The following is a 10,412-nucleotide window of genomic DNA, read 5'->3' as shown; positions in this document are numbered from 1 at the left end:
GGTGAATGCAAACAGGTACTGACTATCCTCATGCATAGGGATGGAGAAAAAAGCAGAGCACAGGTCTACCACTGTAAAACAGGTGGCATCTAGAGGGATAGAGGAAAGAATAGTGGCGGGGTTAGGGACCACGGGAAACGTAGGTAGAATAGCAGCATTTACAGCTCAAAGGTCTTGTACAAAATGATGTGTCTTTACCAGGTTTCTTAACGGGCAGGATAGGTGTGTTGCAAGGGGAGCATGCTAGGACAATGATCCCTTGCTCAAAGAGTGAGGAAATGACAGGCTTGATCCCTTCCTCAGCTTCTTTTGAGATGGGGTACTGCGGGACACGAGGAAGTGGCTTGGCAGGGTTCAAGGCGATGCGCACTGGCTCAGCAAAGTTCCCAGCACGATCGTTGAAGGGAGATGATCTGTTTCTCCTAGCTTCTTGAGAACAACAGGGGATGCTGTCAGAGAGATTTTTCTCTCTGGAAACACCCTGTTTGCTGCTTTACAGCTTTCTTATACCCTTAGTCCAGCCTCTTCAAAGCATTCTTTTAATTGTGTAAATCAAGAGGGTCCCAAGCCATAATTGACAGGGAAAATCCTGTTATAGAAACAGTTTCAATTTAAATGAATTACCTTTCTCAGTGACAAGGGGTTATCTAGTTGGGAACATCTCAAGAAACTGATTCACAACGAGGAAAAAAAGATCAAGATTTAAGGAGTAACCAGACACCTAGGAGCCAAATTGAAATTATTCTGAATATAGAAGATATACTGGAAGGGATACCACATTGTTTCTTCTCAGATGGCCGAGCTATGCTTCAATGTGACGTCAGCATCAGTATTTTGTATTTTATCTGTTGTGAATAAGCCTCAGCTCAGCATGACTTTCAGATCTTACTGTTGTCTTAAAACAGACTTAAAGGGCTTGATTACTTGGAGTGTTCATAAACTTTGTGGGGAGGACTTCCACCAGGCATCCCAGGAAAAGTAGGACAGCATTTGTGGTAAGGGCTCCATCAGGCTGGATGCTGCAATGAAGCCCTAACCATTGTTCAAGTGTTGCCCGTACCCACTCTAGCTCAGTCTTCTACCTCAGCATTCCCTAACCCGGGAACCGAGTTTTATTCAATCAAGTTTAAATAGGCCTCCCATAGTGGGATGGGGGAATGTACGGCCTGAAATTCATATTAAACTTTTCTTCTGCTTAGTTTTGGGTAGATGAGGTGTGTGTGAGGAGAAGAATGGGGGGAATAGAAAAAGTCCTTTGTAAGTCCTGAACCTGTGCAGCCTCCACAAGAGAAGGCTGAGGGGGGATCTAGTGGCCACTTACAAACTAGTCAGAGTGGACCAGCAGGCATTGGGGGAGTCCCTGTTCCCCTAGCGCTACCAGGGGTGACTATAAATAACGGGCGCAAGCTGGTAGAGGGTAGATTCAGGCAAGATATTGTAGGGGAAAACTTGCCCCCGGTTGGTTGGGAGGAGGCTCAGACGAACAGACTACTCAAAGTTAAAAAGAACTTGGTTTAGAAAGAATGCATTCTGGACAGACTCATACACAATTGGAAAATTGTGAAGAAGTCTGACCCTGTACAATAGGTGAGGCGAGTCCATATAGAAAAGATGACATCATAAGCTTAGCAACAACATATATCAATCAGCATTCTCCATGACTTTGTTAGTAATGCGCATGTTTCTATTTATTTGTAGTATAACAGTGTTAGTTTCAGGGGTTTCTTCTGACTTGTAACCACAGGGTTACTTCCCGTTCTGGGCTGACTCAGCAGGCCAATACGTGACCTGCAGCCAGAATCATTTTTACACTAAGTGTCTACTTTCACTGGACTAGGACAGGATTGTTCCCGTCTGTGTTAGTCTGGCGGGTTTGGGTCCTGTCTTTTTGACTTCCCTATAGCCAAAGCGGAATACGTGATCTGCTCGCTTACACATAATAGCAATTCAACTCCATTTTATTCCCCTTCAATATCAGGAAGCTCTACTTCATTGTCAGGGCAGCTAGGATGTGGAACCAACTTCCAAGAGAAGTGGTGCTGGCTCCTACCCTGGGGGTCTTCAAAAGGAGGCTGGATGAATACCTCGCCGGGGTCCTTTGACCCCAGTACTCTTTCCTGCCTTGGCAGGGGGTCGGACTTGATGATCTGCTCAGGTCCCTTCCTACCTGACCAACTATGAAACTATGAACTATAAGTCCAGCAAGCTGGGTGCCAGGGCTCCCTCAGGAACACAGAGCTGGCAGGTAACACTGCTGGGCAAGGAGTGGGGTGAAGGCTGCACTTTTGTTCATTTTTGTATCTGCAGCATGCTCTCCGTGCTGTTGAAATAATCTGGAGGAGTAAGTCTGAGCTGGGGTGATTGGGCACTCTGGGTGCCATGAGATTTTTTTATGGTGCAACACAATATTAGTCCTGGTAGTTGTGTGTATATTTTGCGTAAATAAGTTTAATCAGGACTCTTACTTGACTAAGAGGAAAGAGAAAGAGAGAGAAAGAGAAGAGACAAAGATGCTGATGCTATGTGTTTTAAAATGTTCTAAGATAAGGAAAAACCTTCATGCCTTGTTTTGTCTGTGTGCAGATGTTAACCTTCTCCTTTTCAGGAACCAAAAACTGATAGCTGTTCCCAAAACACAATGTGTTTGCTGAAAAAGTAAACTGCCTACATGTGACAAACGAATGATCAACTTCTTCCTGTTTCTTCAAGGTTGCTCTGTCTGAACCATGCATCTTTTCTCACTGTCTAAAGTATAAATGCGCTTGTCAATTTACAGAGTTCAGAGTTCCTTTGAGAACCCTCCTTGTGATCACTTGTATAGATCTAAATAAACCAAGATGGCTCTGTCAATACTGATACAACCACAACGCCAAGTTTGATTTCTTCCACAATTTGCATATGAATCATAAGATAAATGCAGAAGTATCAAAAAGGAATTGGTAATGTCAAAAATATGGTGACTCCTTCTGACATCTTTGTGTTGGAAGATCTGTTTTATTTATTGATTGATTTACTAGACAAGGGCCCGTCAAGAAAGACAGGAGGGCAGGGCCAAACCACCACCCACCACCCAGTGCTGTCGCCGCTCCTTGGCTGGCCACGCTCAACCCCCTTACACACACACACACACACTGATGCACTTTCCCCTTACAGGCTCCCCCTCCTGCATTCTGAATCACACTTTCCCCTTACAGCCCCTCCCTCCTCCCGCACCCTCCTCCTGTGCAGCCCTGCAGATGCCGTGTCTGTGGGTGGGGCGGGGGTAATGGGAGCAGTAGTTTAGCTGCAAGGGGGCTAACATAAATTGTGGGGGGCTTTCACCCCCAATGCCCTCCCAGTGCTATCAGCCCACCCCCAACTACTCCCCTTGAGCAGTGGAGGTGCGGCCCGTCCAGCTTCCGGGGAATCAAATGTGAAAGCTGCAGTTTTAATCTTGGCACCAAAATTGGGTGGGAGATTAAAGCTGTGCCTTTCCCTTTCCTGCTGGGGTGGATCCCGGGGCCTGAACTGCAAAGGGCCCCTGGGGTCCTGCCCAGCTCCTGCATTCATCTTCCTATGGTAGTGGGGGAGCACTGCCATAATGAACCGCACTCCCTACCAGCTCAGCACACTGGCACCCTCACCTCTTCCTCCTCCCCCGAGCAGTGGTGCAGCTGTGCCTGCAACCACCCTCTCAGCCGTGCATGAGCAGATCATTACACACACAAACCCACACAGACAAAACTTTTATTATATAAGAATTTATATCCTCTTTGGGATAAGGGAAAGATGGAGTCAAGTATCTTCCTCAAGGACTACCTGAGGCCCCTAAGGTAGGGAAAGTAATGACTTGAAAAACATGCATTGGCTGGGAGTTGAGCCCAGGTCACTGCATGGCAAGGAGGAATTCTGCCATTGAACCACCAACGCTTGAGGAGACAGGCTGCTTGTGGAGGCCTTGGAAAATAAAATGTAATGGTGACCCTTCCTTCCATCCCAGTTGACTCCAAGGAGAAACAAGCCAAAGATTTTGGGTGCTCTTCAATCTCATGGTCCAAAGCTGATGAATAAACACTGGCCAGAACGGCAAGAAACCGCCTGCCCTGGAAAAGAGACGGGAAATGTACTTGGGCTACCTTTGGTGTGGTGGTTTTTTGTCTTTGCTTTGACAAGGACCCCAAATCCCTTTCTTAGCTCCTGCTTTCCATGAGACTCCATCCTTTCCTGGGCTGGGTGCTGAGGGGATCCTGCAGTGATTGAAAGCATCTGGGAATGTGGGTGTCCAAGAGAGGCAGATGTCCGCATGGGTGGTGTCTGTGGGTGGTGTCTGTGCCACAGGCGGGGCATTTGGCTGTTCCTTTTCCTTTTTCTGTGCATATTCTTACAGGAATCTTTCCCTGGCCCAAGGGCAAGAGGAGGGAGATTTATTTATTCTTTCATTTTTTCCACGTTCCAAGCTTGATCAGCCACATCAGTTCCAAATCTCTGAGACAGTCCAGAACCATAAAGAGGCCCTACTACTAGCAAACAACCTCCACCCCCATCTGGGGCTTCACATCTTTCCAAAACCTTTGGCTGGAATCCTATTTGCAGGCCCAAGCCTAGACACTTCAGGTTTAGATGGCACGGATTTTACTTCGCCATATCCATAAGGCCCCAGGAGCAAGCTAGGCAGGAGTCTCCCAGTTCCATAAGGTGGGCATAAAGCCCAGGTTAACTATGGCTTACCAACACAGGTATTATCCATGCCAGCAGCGCGGTCTTCCCTGGGCACGACTAGGAAACCCCTGTGGTGATCATGGTATATCCCTTAGGTAAACACAAGCTATGCTTGATCTGAGCCAACAAGAAGCTGAGAAGCAGTTTGCCTCCTCTCAGGGTCTCCATGTAGTCAGTTCCTATTATCCAGCATAAGAGCCATCATTTACCCGTAAGCAAACCCAGTGCTCTCCCTTGAGCCATTGTTATTTCCCTACAAAAACCTCTACCCAAACTTCAGTCTCTGCGCTGGGCCTTGGATCCAAAATGCTGCCCCAGCTCTACTGGGACTTCACCTTCTCCTTTCCTGCCTGCATATCTTCACTGGTCATGCTGAGGGCTCTGCCTGTCTGCCAGCTCCAACAAACACCTAGGAACCTCGACTGGTTCAAGCTTCGCTGAGAGGTGAGACCCTGAATTTCTCTCTCTCTCTTACTCCAGACACAGACCTGACTTTTACTGATCTCTTTTACTCCAGGTACAGCTTTCTAAACCTGACTTTTCTTGATCAAACTTAACAAGCCCACTTTCGTAACCTCAGACTTAGTTTAATCCCTATGTCTCTCCCTCTCTCACTCTTACTCTAGGTGCAGCTTTCCAAATCTGACTTTTCTGGCTCAAACTTGAGCTAAAGTTCCCCAAATTCCCAATTGAAACTGTGTACTATTGTAACTGTCTCGTTTGTTTTTCCTTGCATGGCTATTACTTCTAGTATCATCATAAGTTTCCTTTATCTGGCAATAAAATCACTTCTATGGTCAAGCTGGTTGCCATACTATCTCTGAACCTCATTTACTCTTCCTTCTCCTCCTCCCATTTGCTCTGCAGCAATGATTCTTTTACCTGAGCCGAAGACACCCAAGTCCTGTGGGGTCTGCTCAACAAGGGAGTTACTACCAGGACAATTGTGAAAAAAAAATTGTGGGGGGAGGTAGGGAAAGGGGTTCTCAGTTTGAGGAGCAATGTTAACAAGGGCAGGAGTCAAACTGCTGCTTCCCTGTATCAGGCTGGCCCCTGAAAGAGCGAGTGAATCAGTGATTGACAGCATAACACAGTAACAGGCAGAAATTAACACCTGGGAAACCACAAACCAACCAACGGAAGAAATCAATAGGAGACAATGTAGCAACCGGACATCTCAAAACATCACTGATCAAGGGCTAGAAGCCCTGGGCTGAGTTAATCAATGCTGGGGACCAACTTCTGGGCTGAATATCTCCAGATTGACCACTCCCAGAGCCCTATTCAAAATTCATCAATGGACTCCCAAACCTGCACGTACATGCAGACGACCCCTGGGGCTGACAGCTGCCATCCGGTAGCCACCGAGGGGGAAGTCCCAAGAGGGTCAACAAACCCTGGATTGGGCAAACCTGAAAACTGGGGAGTCACCAAAGTCTGCCAAGGACAGATAAAAAGCAGTGAAAAGTGACCCTCAGCGGCGCCCTCTTCATCTCCAACTTGACCAGCACCCAACCTGTCCAGCCAAGAGGACCAGCCGGCAACCCCCTTCTGGAAGATAACAGCACACTGGAAGAAGCCTCAACTGGCCATCGGTGGCAGACTCCAGCGCCTGTGGGATAGGTATACCTGACTCTTGTAGCTTGGTACTGTGTGTGGAAGTGAAAAGAATGGCTAATGACCATTAAAGCTGTCTTGAAGGACACAACACAGCTAGCCCCAAGGTGGGCAAAACTAGTTAGGGCAACCCTTTGTCTTGAATCTATTAGATGGTTAAATGCCCTGGCTGTAAGGGGAGAGGCCACAGGAAAATATTTCTGTGATAGCTATCGGAGAGAGACCATCGGAAGAAAGTTTCTACCTGACCCAATTCTAAATTCTACAGCGTGTTTCTTCCCCCAAAGGTGTGTGTGTGTGTGCGTGTGCGTGTGCGTGTGCGTGTATGGGGACCAGCCCCAAGGTTTATGAATTAACTTCATTACACGGTGTTTCAATCCACCTAATGAACCAGAATTTTAAGGATCCCAAGCTAGACATTTGTAGCCAAGATTATTTGGTGGAGAATGCAGGCATAATTCTAGGATTATTAGCGGATTGGTAATTGGAGAGACGTGTCTCCAGATAGAACCCACGTCCACGGAGGTGGGTGGGCAAGAATCACCAAAGGGGGTGGGCAGACTCAAGGAGGGTCTGGATTTAGAAGTCACCCAAGGGGGTGGACTAGGCTTTAGACTTGCCCAAGGGGGCGGGCAGACCAAGGAAGCTTCTGGATTTAGTCGTCACCTAAGGGAGTGGGTAAGGTAACAAGTAGGGTGAAAGTGCTAGACTTTAGGAAAGCAGATTTCAATGAACTGAGGCGATTAGTCAAGGACGCACTGCAGAGTAGGAGTTTTGAAGAGATGGGAGCCCAGGAAGGGTAGCTGTGCCTTATAGATTCATAGATTCATAGATGTTAGGGTCGGAAGGGACCTCAATAGATCATCGAGCCCGACCCCCTGCATAAGCAGGAAAGAGTGCTGGGTCTAGATGACCCCAGCTAGATACTCATCTAACCTCCTCTTGAAGACCCCCAGGGTAGGGGATAGCACCACCTCCCTTGGGAGCCCGTTCCAGACCTTGGCCACTCGAACTGTGAAGAAGTTCCTCCTAATGTCCAATCTAAATCTGCTCTCTGCTAGCTTGTGGCCATTGTTTCTTGTAACCCCCGGGGGCACCTTGGTGAATAAATACTCACCAATTCCCTTCTGTGCCCCTGTGATGAACTTACAGGCAGCCACAAGGTCGCCTCTCAACCTTCTCTTGCAGAGGCTGAAGAGGTCCAGGTGCCCCAGTCTCTCCTCGTAGGGCTTGGTCTGTAGGCCCTTAACCATACGAGTGGCCCTTCTCTGGACCCTCTCCAGGTTATCCGCATCCTTCTTGAAGTGCGGCGCCCAGAATTGCACGCAGTACTCCACCTGCGGTCTGACCAGCGCCCGATAGAGGGGAAGTATCACCTCCTTGGACCTTTTCGTCATGCATCTGCTGATGCACAATAAAGTGCCATTGGCTTTTCTGATGGCTTCGTCACACTGCCGACTCATGTTCATCTTGGAGTCCACTAGGACTCCAAGATCCCTTTCCACCTCTGTGCCACCCAGCAGGTCATTCCCTAGGCTGTAGGTGTGCTGGAAATTTTTCCTCCCTAGATGCAGCACTTTGCATTTCTGCTTGTTGAACTGCATTCTGTTGTTTTCTGCCCATTTGTCCAACCTGTCCAGGTCTGCTTGCAGCTGTTCCCTGCCCTCCGGCGTGTCCACTTCTCCCCACAGTTTTGTGTCATCCGCAAACTTGGATAGAGTACATTTCACTCCCTCGTCCAAGTCACTGATGAAGACATTAAAGAGTATCGGTCCAAGGACTGAGCCCTGCGGGACCCCACTGCCCACACCCTTCCAGGTCGAAACCAACCCATCTACCATGACTCTCTGGGTGCGACCCTCCAGCCAATTAGCCACCCACCGGAGTGTGTAGTCATCCAAGTCACAGCCTCTTAACCTGTTCACCAGTATGGGGTGGGATACCGTATCGAAGGCCTTCCTGAAGTCTAAGTATACGACATCCACCCCTCCTCCTATGTCCAGGTGGTTCGTAACCTGGTCCTAAAAAGAAACTAGATTGGTCAGGCACGATCTGCCTGCCACGAACCTGTGCTGGTTTCCCCTCAGCATAATTTGTCCTGCCAGGCTCTCGCAAATGTGAGCCTTGATAATTTTTTCAAAGACTTTGCCAAGGATGGAGGTGAGACTGACTGGCCTATAGTTGCCCGGGTCCTCCTTCCTCCCCTTTTTGAAAATGAGGACCACGTTGGCCCTTTTCTAGTCCTCCGGGACTTGGCCCGTGCTCCACGAGCGTTCGAATATTCCCACCAGTGGCTCTGCAATGATGTCGGCCAGTGCCTTCAGCACCCTCGGATGGAGCTCATCTGGGCCTGCCGACTTAAAGGCATCCAGTTCTTGAAGACCTCAGTGTAGGGGAGAGCACCACCTCCCTTGGGAGCCTGTTCCAGACCTTGGCCACTGTAACTGTGAGGAAGTACTTTCTAATGTCCAGTCTAAATCTGCTCTCTGCTAGCTTGTGGCCATTATTTCTTGTAACCCCCGGGGGCGCCTTGGTGAGTAAAGCCTCACCAATTCCCTTCTGTGCCCCCGTGATGAACTTATAGGCAGCCACAAGGTCGCCTCTCAACCTTTTCTTGCGGAGGCTGAAGAGGTCCAGGTGCCCTCGTCTTTCCTCATAGGGCTTGGTCTGCAAGCCCTTCACCATATGAGTGGCCCTTCTCTGGACCCTCTCGAGGTTATCCACATCCATCTTGAAGTGCGGTGCCCAGAATTGCACGCAGTACTCCAACTGCGGTCTGACCAGCGCCCGATAGAGGGGAAGTATCACCTCCTTGGTTCTGTTCATCATGCATCTGCTGATGCATGATAAAGTGCCATTAGCTTTTCTGATGACTTTGTCCTAGCCCTGCGGGACCCCACTGTCCACACCCTTCCAAGTTGAAACTGACCCATCCACTACGACTCTCTGGGTGCGACCCTCTAGCCAATTCACCACCCACTGGACTGTATAGTCATCCAAGTCACAGCCTCTTAACTTGTTCACCAATATGGGGTGGGATACCGTATCGAAGGCCTTCCTGAAGTCTAAGTATACGACATCAACCCCTACTCCTGTCTCTAGGTGATTCATAACCTGGTCTTAAAAAGAGACTAGTTTAATCAGGCATGATCTACCTGCTATGAACCCATGCTGATTTATCCTCAGCATAATTTGTCCTGCTGGGCTCACACAAATGTGAGCCTTGATAATTTTTTCAAAGACTTTGCCTAGGATGGAGGTGAGACTGACTGGCCTATATTTGCCCAGGTCCTCCTTCCTCCCCTTCTTGAAAATGGGGACCACATTGGCCCTTTTTATCTGTCCTTGGCAGACCTTGGTGACTCCCCAGTTTTCAGGTTTGCCCAATCCAGGGGTCGTTGACCCTTGTGGGACTTCCCCCCTCGGTGGCTACTGGATGGCATCTGTCAGCCCCAGGGGTCATCCGCATGTACTTGCAGGTTTGGGAGTCCGTTGATGGATTTTGAATAGGGCTCTGGCAGCAGTCGATCTGGAAATATTCAGCCCAAATGTTGATCCCTGGCATTGATTAACTCAGGCCAGGGCTTCTAGCTCTTGATCAGTGGTGTTTAGAGATGTCCTGGTTGCTACATTGTCTTCTATTGATTTCTTCCCCTTGGTTGCTCTGCGGTTTCCCAGGTGCTAATGGCTGCCTGCTACTGTGTTACGCATTCAATCACTGATTCACTCGCTCTTTCTGGGGCCCTCCTGATACCGGGAATTGGCAGTTTGACTCCTGCTCTTGTTAACATTGTTACAATGTGTAACTTACTCTTGAAACTAAACACATTTAGTTGAAAGTTGAAAGGTGAGGAGTATAAAATATAAGCTACAAGAGTAATGCCATGGCACACAAATAGATAACAATACCAAAATACGAGGGGAGATACAAAATGCACACATCCAATTTTAAAACAGAATTCCTTATCATAAAGTGAAAGAAAGAGGAAGGAAGAAAAGGTAGAAGAGGAAAAACGTATCCAAGGAGGGGAGAGCAACTGTAGGCAAGATGAAAAGGGGGCTTTTTTTGCTAGAAGGGATCACTCTATGCTATTTTC

This window comes from Alligator mississippiensis, chromosome 2, assembly GCF_030867095.1.
Source record: "Alligator mississippiensis isolate rAllMis1 chromosome 2, rAllMis1, whole genome shotgun sequence".
Classification (NCBI taxonomy): Eukaryota; Metazoa; Chordata; order Crocodylia; family Alligatoridae; genus Alligator; species Alligator mississippiensis.
Note: the sequence above shows the minus strand (reverse complement) of the source record.